The following is an 18,634-nucleotide window of genomic DNA, read 5'->3' as shown; positions in this document are numbered from 1 at the left end:
TTTTTTTAATAAAGCAGAAAATCAGGCGCCATTAAAGATGATTTTTTTTTGCAACTGACTTCCCTGAGAGGAATATTTGTCCTGTGGTCAGATTTCTCCTGAATTTTAGGAAGATCTGTTGAGGACTAGGGTGCTCCCTAATGGAGAAAATATTTTGTTATATGAATTTCCATTATTAATACATAGTCCTGTGTATTATTCATGATATATCTCCCATTCTGCTTGAGAGCACAAGTCACGGGTATAAGCCTCTTCGGCTACACATGTTATGCTGGGCAGGTGCAACTCCATCATCCTGATTCTCATTTGTTCAATTTTGGGGACCTGCTGGAGGACACATCTGCCTTTTACATAAGCCCTATATATCTCCCCTCAGTGGAAAATAGGGCAGACAGAGTGGAGGGCCAGTGACAGAAGGGAGATTAGAAAGGGAAAGATCCTATAAGCTATATTCAGAGAATTGTATGCAGTCAAGACAAAGGTTTGCATCTGGATCTGGGAAAGGAAAATGCTCTTTGGTCTCACATCAGGTACTGTGAAATGTAGTATGATCCTTTTTCTGAGTTTTCTTGCCCCATATATTTTACAACTGAAGCATAATATTTTAGTCTTGCTCAATCAAATTTTACCTTGAAATGAAATTCAGTATGAAGGAAGGCTGCAAAAATTGTGTTTCATACTTAAGTTTTCAAAAACAATTCCACTTTAAGTTTCAGTTTGCACATAGAGAAACTAAAAATCTAAATAACCAAAAGTTCTAGGCTTTATGAAAAAGTATTCTGTTAGGTTTTCTGACCTATAAATCTTTTTTCTTTTTCTGTTTGTGGGGCTTAGCTGAGAGGGGATTTTTGGCTTGCCTTTTTTTAATTATTCTATTTTTTTTGGCAGCTTTGCAAACTTGCCCTGATAACCCGACTTTCCAATCAGTGCAGCTCTGTATTAGGAAAGTAGCATAACATTTCTGTAGAAGCTATCTAAAAAGAAAAGTTACTACACACTTTACCAAAGATGTATTGGCTCTGGATTACCTACATGAGTAAAAAGTTTGAAAAACTTTATTTTGGTTGGAAAAGTAAGCAGACATGACCAAACACATAGAAATTGCTATTTTTATATTCCCTTTTCTGACCATAACCACAGTTGGACCTGTTTTTCAGATGTAACTTGCTATTCAAAAATGCTAGATATTCACAGTTTTGGCAGGAATCTTCACACACAGGGTAATACCAAGTCACAATTAGCTTTAAAGGAAAGCTTTTTATAAGTGAACCAGCATCTGTTATATGAATCACCCCTTGTGTTCAAAATAAACCTTTTTACTTCTTGATTTATCCAGTGTAGGTATCACACTGTTAAGGTCTTACTAGATAATAAGCCCAATAAAAAACCAGGTGTCTGTAGTAATTACTGTTCAACACTGAGTTGATTGATAAAAACGTCTCAGGCTGCCTGAGAAATTTAAGCCAACAAATCGTGCTTCAGATTTCAAGCAGGATAAATTTTCATTGTCTTTTTTTATAAACTGAGCTTGAGACTAGGAAGGGAAAAGGCTGAGGTTTGGGTTGTGAGATTCAACACTGCTGGGAAAGGTGGAGTGTAAGCAGAGCTGCAGCACATGCCAGGTGTCGACACTTGCTGAGGCACCTCAGCCACAGACCCGGCTGGGCACATGGCACTTTGCAGCTCAATCCCCAAGCCTTCCTCATGCAGGCAGAAAAAAAAAAAAAGTTAAAAAAAAAGGACCAATGGGATGGGGAGGCTGAAAGGAAGAAGAGGATAACAAGATCCAAGCAGAGGGATTAATGTCTAGTTGAAAGCAGAAGCTCAGAATCTCCCCTGAGTCCACCATTTTAGATTCAGCCAAAAGGATTTTGCATGTCATCATACTAAATGCTACAGATCAAAACTGCTAGTCCCAGAGGACAAATTCACCACACCAGTCAAGTGTTCAGAGCCCCATGCAGTGAAGTGGGAGGAGTGTGGCACCTTAGGCAAAGCTACTTGTTCATTAGCCACCAGGGACACCCAAGGATGAAGACAAGAGCCACATCTCCCCTTGGGGCACTCCTCCTGGGGCAATGTGGGCACTAACCTACAGCCCTGAGTTAGTGCTCTCTGCAAACATGGGATTCACACCTAAAATACCATGTGTATTTAATAATCTAAGTTGTTTAGCTTTAAAAGACTTCTTACTCCTTTAGCCCATGTCGGAGTTTACAAATAAGAATTTGTCGGGGCAATAGCCCTAAACCTGGCTTTATAGGCAAAAAGTATGGTATGATTTGGCTTGAAACTGTATAGTTGCACTGTCCTGTGCCCCAAGCAAGCAGCTTCACACCTCGACTGAGCCCTTTTATGGCACAAACTTGCAAAACAGTGCAGGGCATATGCAAAGTAAGAAACTGTCTAGATTATCATTTTATACACAGATGCCTGCTCCTGGGGAATGAGAAGTAGGGTTTTGAACTTGCTGAGGTTAAAAAGGAACATGAGCTCCAAAGTGGTTGGGTTGTGCTTGGTTCCACCCATTGTAATTCACATATATTCTTAATATCCAAACATATATAACTCACAATTTTCCCCACACCCAGACTCCCAGGTGCTCAGGTCTGGGTCCAAAAGTCTAGTCAGATAATCAGGCATTCATCTCTGTAGTCGGATAACAACAGAAATCCTTTACGGTCTTCCTGTGTAAGACATATGGTAACTGCTTTATGCATATAGGTTATATATATGCATAACATATGTATATAGGATATACGGATATCATATATGTGTTGTATGCTAACTAAGAATAGTTAAGATGAATAACAAAACAATTTTTAAGTTCAGTATGAAAGCCATTTAAGCCATTTATGGTATGGTGTCCAACAGCAGTTGATGCTAACACAGCCCTTCAGTATCAAATTGGAAATCGTTATTTCCAATAGTTAGAAAAAAAAAATTCAAGAATCTCTATACAGCCTATTGCTATTAGTAGGGAACATCTCATGAAATTTTGTCTGATCAAAATTTAGATATTTCCACACCTAAATGCCTTATCTACAAGGAGATAAATTTTGCAAGTAAACGTGCATGAAAAAAATGGTTATTTTCACGAAAATTCCCAGTGATATCCATCTGAAGTTTTGGGGAATGTGCTTCACCATGACTATGTGCTCTTAGGAATGCAAAGTCCCTCACTCTATTCATAAGAACTGTTTCTTGTACGTCCTCAGAGTTTATGAATATTGACCGACGAACATGAAACTGTTTGTTTAAATCTGTTTCTTTGTTTCCTCTTCCATTTGTCTCCATAGCTCCAGTAAAGTCTAGAAAGGACAAAAGGCACTGGTAGTACTGTTGAATAAATTCCAATGTATTTTGCCTGTATTACTCAGAATAATTTGATCTGCAAAACCTTTATAATAGATTTTTTTTTTTTGTGCAAGAATGTATGAAAAATGAACCTTAATCTTCCAAAACAAAGCTGTGGTGCTGGCCATTGGAAAAACAAACAAGCTGAACACATTTGATACGAAGGAACTGCCCCAGAAGCCCTTAATTTACATGCCATAGTTACTGAGTTAATTCTCTGAGAATAGTTACTCTCTGTACTATCTAACCGTCCAAATATGCGTGTGTTTGTGCTTCTCCATAGGTGTTTAATTTTTAACAAATAAGGAAATGGGGTTTTATTTTTATTAGAAAATACATTCTCTAGGACAAAGTAGTTTGGAAATCAAAGGTTCGGCCAAATTCATCTGTGGTTATTGCCTAGACTTCAGATTCCCCTTTTTCCAGCTGTTGCTCTTTTTGATTCAGAAAGCATTAATTCCTTTGCATATTTATGTAAATTACAAAGCTCAGTCACAATCAAGGAAATCTACATTTTATATATGTTTTTAAAGTACATTTCTAGTCTTTCTTATTGTTGGAAAGCTTGAAAATATCAGCCTGAAATATTCAACCACAAAGAAAATATCCAATCATATTGATTTTAAAATCTCCTGCTCTTTAAAATGATTTTATGATTTTAGTGTCTGAGCATGTAAATACATGATTTTGACAATACAGTAATGCCTACTCTGAAACTTATATATGTTCAGGTAATTCACCCCTCCCTCTGCATTTTTTAAGTCAGTGAAAGCCAAGAATTTACTTAAGTAAAGTCACAGAGCATACCTTGTTGAGTATTTTTACATTTAACTGGCTAAACCTTAAAACTAAGGGTAGGTTTTCTAAGATATTTTTATGTGAAAAACCCAAACTAGAGAACAATTTTTGGATTTCCTAGAACAATTTGATATTCAATGATTTCTCTTATTTTTCAAATAAAATAATATTTTGAAGAATTTCAAATCAGGACATCATTTTTACATATAAATTATAAATTATTTAGTGTACAGAAATAATCCAAACCAATGAATTAACAAACAAAAAGTATTTCCAAGAAAATTTTTACCCAAAAAGAGAGATGTTAATGAAAGACCATGTATTGTTTTGTTCAACTTAAATGTGTGCTTTTAAGTTGGTAAAAATTTAAAACAGGTTCTCTATAGAATACATTTTACCTCTAGATGAGGTAAAACTGTTGGCAGACAGCCAAAGGTCATTATAGTCTAATATGATACTTCCGTAAAAGACACATCATTGAGTGATATGCTGAGAAGACCCTACCAAAACTGATGCTGAAAGACCAGCTACAAAAAAATAACATTCTGAGGTTTAGAATAATGAGGTATTGTTATAAAAATACAATTCATATCTCTCAGACTGGTAGACATATTAAAATGTATTTTCAATATGTTTAGAGTAACAAAGCACAAAATTAAGCTGGAATGACTGTGCATTATACATTATGGAATAGCTTCAGCAATTTGAAAATCCAGAGACAAAAACATTAGCCCTTTGAATTCCAGTGAATGAAGACTTCCAGAACTTGCTTGTCAAGAGTAAATTCTCTAGGATTTCATATCAAAGAGGAGAGTTTCTACCTAGAGTGCTGTTAAAGATTTGAGAAAGAAACCTAAATGGGGATTCACCAGTTTCCTAGCAATCTCTCAGACATGAGGACATATTAATAGGAGTGCAGAGAAAACACAAACAACAAAAAAGAACTCACAAGTCATGGCCATAAAGCACTGATCTTTTCAGGTTTAAGGTCTGTAACCCCAGAGACAGAAAGCTTGACAAGACATCAGAAAAGATGTTATCAGAGGAGGAATCTCAGCTTGAATTCTTTTCAAGAACAAGCTTTGGGTACTTTATTTGAATCAAAGTCTCCTTGTTTGGGATATGAGCTTTGCAATGCAGCTACTGGAAAACAGTCAAGTAGGGAAGAGAGACATGTGGCTGCAGAATCAGGACAGGAACTCTCCAAGGAAGACTGGGGCAAAATTAAATTTCTCAGCTATTTCCATTTCTTTATGTACTCAAGAGAAACCTTTTTCAGTACAGTTTTATGCCTTAAAAATCTTATCAGAGGTATTGCAATGCTGGTACTGAAATGACACAGATAATGTGATTGGTCTACAATTGTTATGCCAATAAACACTATTTCTCTGTTCTATTTTTTAGAATTACATACCTTGACAAAATGGTGTTTATTTTTACAAAGTACCCAATCCCCATTTTTCCCAGAGATTAATTGTTGCCAAACTTTTTTCTTATATGTAAAATTTGAGCGTGGATGATTAGCTTCACTGCACATTAAACAGTGACAAAATATATTCTCGCTTTTGCACATTCTTCTGCTGAGAATTTTGCTACCAATTTCTGCAACAAAACCAAGATTAAAGCAGAATTTACTTCTCTATGGCCTGAAGTTACAATTCTAAAGCTGCCTGCTTGTAAATGTGCATCACCTTTACTCAGCTTTCCCAAAGGTTTGATCCCATTCTTCATGTCCCAAATGAAACTTATCAATTAAAGAATATTTTAATTTGGAACACTACTGTTAAGCAAGCTGGTATAATGGCCTATATAAATACTTTAATCATTTTATTAAATAAAATTATTTTCTTAATAAGACCAGATTGATATAAATAGACATAAAGCAACAAAAGCATTTAAAATGCCAGCATAGGAAAAAACTTTATGGAAAAGTTGTTTTTTTTTCCTGTTGACTAGCAGTTGTGGTCTATCCTAAGCTGAAACACATTATTTCTGACTTCGTTTATTACTGCAAGTTATTTTGAAGTCTTTCTTAAAATAGAAATCTATAGATTAATATTCACTGTATATTTAACTCCCAAATTCAGTAACACAGGTTTTTAATTTAAAATTGTACAGAATGGGTTGAAGGACAAGCCCACATAGACAAAGAATTTTATCTGACAGTAATCAATGAAGGTTGCCTAGGGAAAAGTATAAAAACAGGACAAGTTTGCAGTGATACTTCCTTAGAATGTTTTCCAACCTGACAGCATTTGATGGTTATCCAATTTTTGGTGCTATGAAATTAATTATCTTCACGGTGATTTATGACTTTTTTCTCTCTCTTTACACAGCCTGCTAAGATTCTGATGTAAACAGCCAAACAAAAATAGAAGATAAATTAGATGGACAAGGAATTTTCAAACATACAATCTTGTAAGTTACTTTTTACCTCTGGTGCAAAATGTTTCACATATAATCCCCTGAAAATTAATACCTTTTTCATATACTATTGAACAATAAATGTTCAGCGTTACAATTTATTAGTTTTCCTTAAGAAGAAAAAACAAATCAAAACAAGATCTAAGAAGTCCTCTGCCTTTTACTTGATATTCATATGAACACTTGAATATACAAATTTTAATAAGAAAATAAAGCCATCAATTCTGAAAATATGTAGATTTACGTGCCACATATCTGATTACCTATCTTTTACCATTCCAATGTATTTCTTCATTCTTCTTTATTCCCAGTAGATTAAACAATGTGGTTTCAATTCACATATTAAAGAGAAATGGCAACAAACTGTCTTTATTTTTGCCTGAGATTATTTTATGCACATGTTCTTCAGTTATGGAAGCACTTCAAATAAACCACTGAGAATGTGCATTGAGCACCCACAGGAAATAGAGGGCTATGTTACTCAGCTTGCAATGAACAATATTTAAACTACTTTTCTTATAGTTTCTCCAGGAAAAAAATAATCTGATATTTGTTTCCCAAGATTAAAATAACAAGCATACTCTCTACAACTAATCGGTATTTTATGACAAGGATGTCTGATATAGTCTCATTGAAAGGACTGGTGTAGAAAAGTGACCCTATCTGGAAATAATTTTCCCATTTTTAACAGGAAGCATAATTAGCCAAAATTTTGAATGTGTAGCTGACAGCGTATATGGAAATTCTTCCTTTCTTTCTATCTCTCCCATTCTCTCTCTCTTGCTCCGTCTCTCCCCCTCTCCCCCCTTTCACTTTCTCTCCCTCTCTCTTCCACTTTCTCTCCCTCTTTCTCATTCTCCCTCTTTTTCTCCTTAATTCCTTCTATCAACCTCTCCCTTGAACTTTTTCTCTGCCTTTCTGCTTTTTTCTTCTTCCTCTTTTTCTTTGCCTCTTCCTCACTCCTAAAAGTCTTACTAAAACCCCACACAATTAAAGAATCTTCCTGTCTATTGTCAATTTAAAAATACAGTTATACGGGCTACAATTTATGAATATTTTTTGGCTACACAGCAAACACTAAAAGAAAATTTTACAAGGCATCATGCATCTGGGAGCAAAATTTGGCAACTTCAACTCCAGCTACTAGGTATTTTAGGTAGCATACTGAAGATATGCTAACTATCATCCTGTAATTGTCTTCTTCCCTGACTTTGCATACACCAGAGTAACTGATGAAATATGAAGTTACAATAGAACCAGAGAACATACATCTTAAAAGCGCAATAGATTTTCAAAGAAACTTGTGAAGGAGGTAGAGGAATAATAACAGCTTGAAAGGCTCTATCACATACATCAGTGTATCCATCGAGTACAGATAAAGTACTGTCACAATAAAACTTCAACCTATTAAATCTTTATTTCCAAGGGTCTCCTGTTACAGGAAAGTTAAAAGATGGAGGTTAAAAGCAGAGATCAGCTTTTATACTGATCACAAAGATCACATATTACCACTGGGACCAGGCACTACAGTGGGCTACATCAGGAATATGCCCCCCGGTCTATGATATTGTATAAGATTTGAAGCAGTCAGCGGGCCAAGCAGCAGAAACTGTTGTAACAGTTGCTGTAACTCCAAAGTCTTCTAAATCTTTCTTATAGCCATTCTCTCTTTTACATAGAGTCTTAGCTTCAGAAAAGCATATAGATGTTGACTTGACATCCTATCATTCTCATGAATGGTCATTCCATTACGTTTTAAGAAAGGTTATACCACAAGTGAAGTTCATTGAAGTGAACTTCATTTCCATCGTCGATATAAACAAAAGAATATTTGTTGTTCTGTGTGGGACCTTTAAAAAGGTAATAAAAGATGCTCATACATTTGAATTCTTAGTCTCCCTTTTATATCTATGGGACTACGCATGGTTTTAGACATGTATTCAAAAGAACTTTCTTTGGTCTAGGTATCCTAGATACCTAGGAATCCAAAATAACTTGTAATCTATTGAACAAAAGATTATAGAATGAAGTGGAAAACCTGTTTAATTTTATCCTGAGCCAAAATACAACAAAATTTATTAAATACAATCTCAGCCTTGTAAAATCAAGCCTGAACAAAGAGCTAGCTTTTGTGGTGTAATTCAAAGAAGAGAATATCAGGACAGAAAAACACACATTCAAATCGAGAATTATAGGTCATCTGGCCAGCAAAAATTCCAGTGAAGTAGCAACCACGGTGAAATGAGTATTCAATGAAACATGCCATAACTGCAACAGGAAGGAAGAACATTTTTCAGCAGTGCATCACAGTGTTTAAGCCAAGACTGATCACACACATGATGAAAAACGAGGCAATGACACAACCTTCTTTATAGGTAAAATCTCTGCAGACAAGAATGATGTGGAACAGCAACTGCAATGAAGGGATAAAGCAGTTTATTATTATTTTTTAAATAGGTATTAGACCACAAATGCTCTATTTTAAATAAAAGAGTCACTGTATCATATCCAAATACAGTAAGTCAGAACAAAGTCTAGTTACAATACATTGTGTAAAAGTGTTCCACTTAGCATGTCTAAATAATAAATGTAGATGTACCATCTGTGTTTGGAATGGAAGGTTGCCTACCCACAAATCCATTTTTAAAGGCATTTTTATGTACACATCAGGGAATAAAAAGTGAAAATAAGGAACATAAGAACACTTTAAACTTTCCAAGTCCAGGAAGTCTGTAAAAATATTACAAGAAGGGAGGAAAATAATTGACAACTACGATCCTATCATAAATAGATGGGAAAACACATATTTCTGCTTGGCTCACACTGTATTTCTGCCATGTTATACCCCGTACTTCCCACATATTTTTGTCTGGTAGTGCTGCAGCCTCACCAAAGGAAGCCCACTTTCCTGGGTGTTCATGCCTGCTCCTGAGAATACACCAGTTTGTCCCTGTGCTGCCTTCAGCTACCTGCCACATCCCACAGCAACCAGCTGGGCTGGAGCCAGTGGGTTCAGTAGTGAACTCTGGAAAGCACACACAACATTGTGCCATGTAACATGGCATATGCATAGTGACAGGTACAGAAAAACTTAATAAAATACATAATGACTCCATACTAAAGGCTCTTTTCCCAGTGGAAACAGAGCACTCTCATGTCTACCTAACTATTTTGGTGATATTCATTTGATCTAATGCTATATATTTATGATTTTGGCAGTTATCTCTGAGGTAACCACCTAGGTTTCATTGTAGCATTATTAGAAATAAAAAGGCATTTGGGGCACAATTAGGCTGACTAGATAAAATAAACTTTCTAGGCACTGTTCAGCTTGCCCTCAAAGTATCCTAGAAATATTTACTTCCTCTTGGTCAGACACCTAACTTTCTGAGTGTCTTCAACTTAACTCCTTTAAGCTGGAATTTGCTTATTGATTTTGATTTCAAGAAGGTAATGAAATTAACAGATGAAGAGAATAGGAAAAAATATTAAGAATTAAGGAAATACACCTAATGCGGCAAAAAGTAGGTAAAAGGCAGAAATTATGTTGTTCTAGTGCACCGTAAGTGTTCTAATGAATTAGAAAACCATCCTGAAACCAGTGGACTAACATGAAACTGCCATGTTCATATGTTTATGTTGTAACACAGAATCCTCAGAAATTTGAGGAAAATTACTGCAAACCTCAGATTTTGGGTTGAAAGACTTATAAAGCAATGACTAAGTACAGCACTCAGGCTTGACTCCAGCCTGCAACTCAGTAAGCTGAAATGAATATTTCTTAAGTGTTAAAATGTCAATAACAATTTTAGGGGGCAATGAATCATTAACTCACATTTCCCAAGTGTTCTTCAATACGTACCACAACAAAAGAAAATAAGGACCCTAGCTGCAATATTTAAATATTTGTTTTAAATGTCTATTGTTTCACCTAAGGGTTCTAATTCCTTGACACTGAAAAGAAACGATGAATCAAGAATTTAACTCTGGATAAAAACATGATTTAAGCCCCATAATTAAGCTTTTCCAGTTCAATTCTTGGTTTAGCATCTACTTTCAATATCCCTTTACTGACACATGCAAAGATATCTCCAAGATTGCACCTATCACAGGAGAAACACAGCATTCCTGTGTGGGATTTGAGGTATTTGCACTTTCTAAGATTAAGTTAAGGCTGTTAGGCATAGCACCATTCTAGTATGCATATATTTCTTCATTAGCCAAAGGCAGTGCTAGTTTTAAAACTAGTTTCCTAGTTTTAAAAATACCTACAGTCCTTGCCTTTTACATTCTTTGTTGAATTTATCACAACTGATGATAACAGAGATGAATGAAGCTCCAAAATGAGAATGATAAAATCTATTAGGAAATTTGAAACATTTATGCGATTAATCAAGAATGTTATTTTGAATGCATTAAAATTACAGAATGTGACCAATAAAGAAATGATCTCTACTGCTAATATAGACAGTGTATATACAAGTTATATGAAACTACTTACAGAATCCTTAACATTAATTAAAACTGACTGGGAATTTGCAGGTCAAGTATTTTAAAACCAGATTTCAATCAAAACCAAAACTGAAGAAAGGGTACACTTTAAAAGTGTCTTTGTTCTATTTTTAAGGAGGTCTGAAATTAGAAAACAATCTGAACTTTTTGACAGATATCAGAATTTAAAATGACATTTTCCAGTTTGAAGAAGTTTTTATGTTTTAAATTAAAATCAGAATTAATGTGTAACAGAAAGAACTATAAAATAGAATAAAATAGAGTGAACCATTTTAATTGCTGCAATTCAATAGATTTTTAATGTTAGTTAATTTTTAATATTAGTTCCCAAAATATCAGATTTTTACATTTCATTAAAGACAGGAAAAACCTAGGGAAAAAAAAAAAAAACACAACAATTCTTATGACAATAAAAAGTAATTTCCTGTGTTGGTTCTGATTAAATAAGTTCATCATGTCCTATCGACACACTACATTTATAAAAGAAGTCCCAGTTCTACATTACCTAATTTTTATGTATTTATTATCTCTCTGATATTCTGTGATTTGTGGTGTTAGTGTAGGAATCCATGTGGGAACATGTGAACATAGTATGTAAACCCAGATATGCATTACTTCCATGACTACATTTCCTAATCTCACACACTTTATTTACTGGTTGAAACAATTCTTACCCATAATATCCAGGAGGTGTTGTGAGGCTCTGCTCATTCACTGAAAGCATGAAATCTGCTGTGACAACTTTGCATGAACAGTGCTATAAGTCTATAACAAAAAAAATTATGTGCTCATAGGATTATAACAAATAATTTCATATATATATTTTTACACAATCTTTTTTAATAGGTTTAAACCATAATTAGGTAAATTGGAAACTTCCTTGTCAACATTTAAGAATTACTACTATTAATGATTCTTATTAATATTACAACTGGCACTAATCATCTTCCTTTATTCTTTAATTAAATTATTGATTTTATTGATAATCAATACAGTTAGAAGATACAAGAAATACAGTGTTTTGTATTTTCTTGGAGCCAGAATTTCACCCAGAATATTCCACTTGGCTAATTTTGCCTAGATTTAAAAATATTTCTCTCTCACCTTTCCACTGACTTTCATTTTCCTCAGATTACTGTATTAAGTTTTGGGTTTAGGGTTTTTTGGTTTGGTTTGGCTTAAGTTTTCTGCAGAAGACCTTCGGGGAAAAAAGAAAAAAAAAGTGAAAGAAAACTGGGATTCAAAATAAACAATTCACAGCTCAACCACCCTCAGTAGGCCAGCAAACTCCTCCCTTAAACATTCAAATATATGACTGTACATGAAAATCAGATGGGCATGAGGAAATTATTCCATTTGCCAAAGGCAGTTTTGATCCATATGGCAAACAGCTGTTGTTCGGATGAACAAGTTTCTGAGAAGCTGATTTGTTAAATCCAAAAAGAGATTTTGCAGTCAAAGGTAACTACATCATAGCACCTTGCAGTTTTTATCACCACCACTGATGATGCACAGTCTCTTATTACATGCTGTTTCTTTCTTTGAGAATAACCTACAAGGCAGGAGTTAACAAATATACAGAACACAGGATCTTAGTGGTTGGTATTGCTGAAACACAGTAAACGGGAACACAATTCCTCATGGTCATAGCAAATTACCACTGACGTTTTCAGGAATGTGTGATAATCCAGGGCTTGGACCAAGGGCCGTTCCAGAAAGATTTCTTTTTGGTTTATGATGTTATCACTGCCACTCAGTGCTAACCAGTTTCTGCCTCAATATATCTAGGGTAAAATCTGCCAACTGATTTTATTATGAAAAGTTGCAAGGGCTATTAAAAATCCCACGTGTAACAACTTAAAGAGTATGTGTGTGACGTGAGGTCCATGCAGTTACACTGTCTGCAGCTTTTTCTTTCGTTTGAAACCCTAAATTACTTTCTGAGGCTATAGTAATGTTTGCACATTTTTTAAAGAGCACTTCCTTTCCATGGGAAAGGTATGTCATACCTCTTACCATCCACAAAGCTGCCTTGGGGATGGCCTGTCCGGACATGTACAGCATGTTAACTTGTGGGCCTTTCTGAGGCAGGAGTCTTTACATTTCACACTGTCACCTTCCAGCCATACCTGAAACCATGACTTCAAACCAATGGGCTGCATGTCTTGTCTCAGGACTCTGCTCTTGAGTGTCCTCAACAACACAGATTTATGCTATGCCTCACTTACCTAACACACATAAACACAGAGAGATATTCTTTGCAGACATTGGATTCATGTAGAAACATGTTGGTTAACTTTGCTCAGCCTTGAATTGGTCAGGCAGTTGGATCGGATGATGGTTGTAGGTCCCTTCCAACTGAAATATTCTGTTCTGAAGGGTATAAATTTGGTCACTTCACTGCAGCAAAGGAAGCAACATAATTTGAAAACAGCAACTAATCTGATTCATATGTCTTTCTCATACTTTGTCTTGTGGTAATATTAGTTTGCTGCAGTTTTTTTCACCAACTTAAGGTCACTTATAGAGTACAACTCTTTAATTATAAAATTCAATAGTGGCGCATTCTTTTATTTTCAGAGGTGTGCTGGGAGTATCTGAAGTGGGGAAGTCACAGACTGGGTAAAAAAGACATAATATATTTCCTGCCACATTGTCTCTGGAATAAGACCATAAAAACTAAAGGAGGGAAGAAAAAGGAAGAAGATTGAGGCCAGATGAACCATTGGAAGGCAGTGAAGAAGAAAGTTTACCAGTTCTAGTTTACATAAGAAAAAGTCTACTATGTGGATACTTACATTGTTAGGTCAGTAATCATTTCAGATTATTTTCTTTCTGGTACTTTTTAAAAGAAAGAGCAGGTAAGAAGATAAAAAATAAATAAATCTAACTTGACTTTTAAATATTTTGACATACATGTACATTAAAATTAAATGTAATTAATTTTATTAGATCTATTATTTATATTATTTATTAGATCTATTTATTTTTGCTCACAGATCAAACTTCATGAATGAAGTGCTTGAATATATTGCTTTATCTTTCACTCTTTAACCAGATTTCAATCTGAAGACTAGTTTTTAACCTTACGTACATTTCATGGAGGCTTAAATTAAAATATTAAAAATATATGAAGAAACGGATAAATAAATACATCTTCATCTTATGATTGTCCCATTTGAAAGACTTAAGAGAATTTTATTGCTCTGGTGCTTAGAAACATTTATACTTTTAGTGGTTTTTTTCATGCTAAGTGTGCTCATTATCAATTTCTTGTGCTTGAAATGCAGCCTATCTTAAAACATTGTCTTCCTTTTCTTAATACAGATGCATTACCAGGACAAATGGACTGAGTTCTTTCAAGCAGTGTTCACAGGTCCTAAATTTAGGTACCTGATCTTTCCCTGCTTCTGGGTTTATGAGTGATGAACTCTAGGATAATTCTGAGATCTACATGTAAGCCTGGACAGATTGTACTGTTGAATTTCATTTTATTCCTAGCACTTCAGTCCTTTAAGTCATCATTATTACAAGGACAATGTTTACATTTAACCTGTTTGATGTTGAGAGTTCTCCTTACCCTATCTGAGGGCAAGATGGAAGCACATAGCAGGCTCCCCTCTGCCAAGCTTCAATTTACAGAAGAAAGATACTCTGGTACCTTGACCACAAAGGAGGTGTGATATGTTTAAGGTAGGTCATCAGTGCAAACAATTGAAGATCTGGGAATTTGGGCAGTTATGTAATACACTGTGACACTCATTCTAAATACACTCAAGATCTCCTAACATGCTACCATTAACAAGGTCTGTGGAAAAATAGCTACTTTTTATTCTATAGCCATTAATTAGCAATATTAAACAACATTAGCTCCAAAGAATTGCACTGTCTCTACCCTGTTACTTTCATTACAATCTATTGTTGTTTCACCTTTATAATATAATTAATTGTAATAAAATTAATAGCTTCCTATGTGACATAATAGCAAATGCTCTTTGTATGTATGTACTGCCTAGAAAACAGTAATACTAAAAGGTTCCTGTTGGCATGGCTTGATTAACTTTGATAAACTCATTTTGTATTATGTCATTTTCTGTTTATTGTGAAATCTTCAATTACTCTTGTCTCCAGGTGTTCCATATTACAAAGGTTAAACAATTGTTCCTCAGCCACCCAAGATCTCATTTTTCTTCTTTTAAACACAAATTCTGCATTGTATAGCTTCTAGCTATAGAAGGCCGCCCTCAACTTAACTTTTTAAAAATTATTTCTTGCTACACTTCATGAGTCAGTTTTCTTAAAGGCCTGAAATGATCCTTACCAGTCCCTCCAAATTCTTCTTATAACTTCACAACACACAAATGCAGGCACAGTCCAAAGACCTTCTACTCATCAATAGAGAGACAGGGATTTTCAGACTTAGGGAGCTTGAATTGCTGTTTATAGGGGCCTTTTTCCATCGGTTTTGAAGGAGCATTTTGAGGATTTTGAAGGGAAAAACCAGCCTTCTGACTCCTTTGCTTAAGTGTTTAACACTTGAGGAAGCTCTGCCAGGCCCCTGAGTGCACTCGGGGGCCCTAATGTCCCTGCCCGGCCCCTGGGGCTTCCCACTCCTGCCAACAGCCCAGGACCCATCAGTCCCTACCCCAGCAAGGCTGGTTGTAGGACACTGTCTCCAGCCCTGCCACAGCCCTGTCCCGCCTATGCATGGGCCCTGCTGAGCCCTGATTCACCAGCCTGACCTTGGCGCATCCCTGTCCCCACAGCTCTGCCCAGCCATCCTGGACTGGATCTGACCCTGGTTCCCCTTATTGCCCTGGCTCCTGACCCCCACCACTAGGCTAATGTCCTGGCCTAGCCCTAGCCTGTCACTGTCCCCAAGGAGGCCCTGCTGCCCCAGGGAGCCCCTCACACCCCCATCCCCAGGTCCAGGGAACCACCAGCCACGCAGTGCCCTGACTGACTTTAGATTTGAGCTTTACTTCCATTGTAGATGTGGCACTTTGTTTTTTCTCCTCATTCTAACAGTTCCTCTGTTGAATGTCAGGGTTTGTGCCACATTAGATTGCCTTTTACCTCTAACCTCACTGAACAGGAGTTTTAGACATCATTAAAAGACCCCTTTTTTCACTTGTTCTCTTTTCCTTTGTAAAGGCAAATTAATCTTTACTTTTCAAAACTGTCACTTTGTGCTTGCACTTTTTGACCTTTAAAACATAGCTTCCTTTAATGATCAGTCTTTTTTCCACTCCAGATAGGCTCCCTGTTTATTCTAATATCCTTTTTATGACATGCTTGTTTACTCACTTAGGCCTTTAAAAAGCTACTTAAAAGTTTTTTTCTCTCTGGATGAGATGCGAGTCCCAGATAATTTCTGTGCATTTGACTTAGTTAAATTCCAGTCTTGTTCCCAATTGAAGCTTTTGAGCTATTTAGTCCAGTTAACTTCATTAATTTTCTTAATTGTCAAAGTTTGTACTTTGGAAACAAAAACTAAAACTAATCCTTAGCTACTGACCCATCCTGTTGAAGTCATTTAGAGGAGAATGAGCCCAGGATGGTAATACTTCCCTCCGTTTGCACAATGTCCCTCCGTTTTGCAAATGCAAAATGATTTATACTAGTCCAGTCAAAATGCAAGCACGTCTGTTGATATTGAGTTTAATTGGGCACAGTAATGACTAAAGGCTTTTAAAGGTCACAGCATCCAGATGTTCAGCTATTAGTCACCATCACCCAACAAACTTTCTACAGTAAATAAAGATAAAATAAAGAAACTCCGCAACCTTCAACAAAATCACTGTGTGGGACTGGTAGGATTATGTACTTCTGCTTTCTGGTCAGCTATGTTCAATTCCCCCAGAACACAAAATCTTACTAAAAATAAGTTTTACCCTATAAGGAAAAACCACGCTCTCCTTTATTCAGGCAAGTACGTTTTACTTTCATGAGTAACACAGAGTTTGAAACTTACAGTCTTTATAACAATTCTGACATTTTCTGCATTGAATAATCAAGATCTTTCTTTTTGAACACTACAACGTGTGTAATCTCTTGCTTCTGAAAGTTTAAGCAACTCACAACAGCTTTCTCAGTGCAGTTTAAGAACTAGCAGTAAAAACGGGGGTTTTTAGGTTTCAAAAACACATCCCTTTGGAATCAAGGTTTGTGTTCATTACTGTTGGCTTATTTATAGCTAATTTCTCCATACTTTAAAATAAATATTTACAGAAATTGAAAAATTAATTTCCAGAAACCAGGTTTTATAAACTGGCTGCCTCTGATAATATTTCATACTATTACAAAGTACTTTCACATGTCAATCTAAAATAATTTCATACTTTTTTCTACTTTCTTCTTAAAGATACAGAAATCTAACAGGCCTATGTGCAAGAGCTTTATGTTTCAGCTTCTGTTATTACTCATACTTTGAATAAATACAAAGAAATTTTCACTACTTAGAAATTAGGGCAGGATTTAGTTTTAGTATCTGAGAAATAAAAAAAATAATCCATCAAATTTGTTTTAATTTTAGGAGATTTTAAAATAAAATTTAAAATGTCAGTGCTCAACCTTCTCTTATAGGTATGAATTGGTGAAATTTATTTGTTCAAAGTGAATGGAACTTAACTGGGAATTGAAGCTACTACTTAACAACCATTCATCACTGAATGCTGTACAAATGCTTTTCACATGTGTTTAGAAATCACATAATCAAATGTTATGAGACAGCAACATTTCTTAGATACTTTTGTTTATTATGTTAAAACTTACAGAAGTGCTATGAGAAATCTCTAATTTTAATCAGATATATACCATGAAACTTTCCTACACTGAAGAAAAGCAGTGCTATTGAATCTTCTTTCCAATACATCTTTACCATATTCCATCCTAAAGGCTGTGCTCCTTATTTATCAGCACTCTGCTTCCCTAGTGAGATAAACAGCATTCTTTAAAAGATATATTGCCAGACTTTACAGTAGAATTCATTTGCTGGAGTGATAAATCTAGAGCTAAACCAGAATACAGTCTCATTTAATCTGAGAACATTGTCACAATTTATGTAATGGGCTGCTCTAAAGGTTAACAAGAAAACATCCTATCTCTTTTTTCAAATGTCAGCCAAATATTTTATAGATTTCTCTCCATCCCCTCTTGTAGACCCTTTAGTTAAATTAGCACCACTGTCTGAGAGATCAGATTTAAGGCCTTTCAATGTTCCCTTGATCTGAGAACAGATGCCTCAGGAGTATTGCCAAGCAAAAGGTAGAGTGAACTAGTGCAGCACATCTTCTAAGCACATTATATACATGGAATTGATAGGTGGGTAGGTTAGGATACATTTTATATCTTTTAAAATCCTGGAAACAAGCTTAGAGTGTCCAAAGGCAAATCCAGCTAAAATACACTCAGACAGTCCTGTCCTTTATTTATAGAATCATCTAGCAAAATTTTGGTTAATTAAAAGTAAAAAAATTAGATTAACAGGATTACTCAAATTTAGCATTGATATTGAATGGCAAAAAGTGTACTTTATAAAAGA

Source organism: Eurypyga helias, unplaced genomic scaffold, assembly GCF_000690775.1.
Source record: "Eurypyga helias isolate BGI_N326 unplaced genomic scaffold, ASM69077v1 scaffold5529, whole genome shotgun sequence".
Taxonomy (NCBI): Eukaryota; Metazoa; Chordata; class Aves; order Eurypygiformes; family Eurypygidae; genus Eurypyga; species Eurypyga helias.
The sequence above is the reverse complement of the archived record's forward strand: the minus strand, read 5'-3'. Positions refer to the sequence as shown.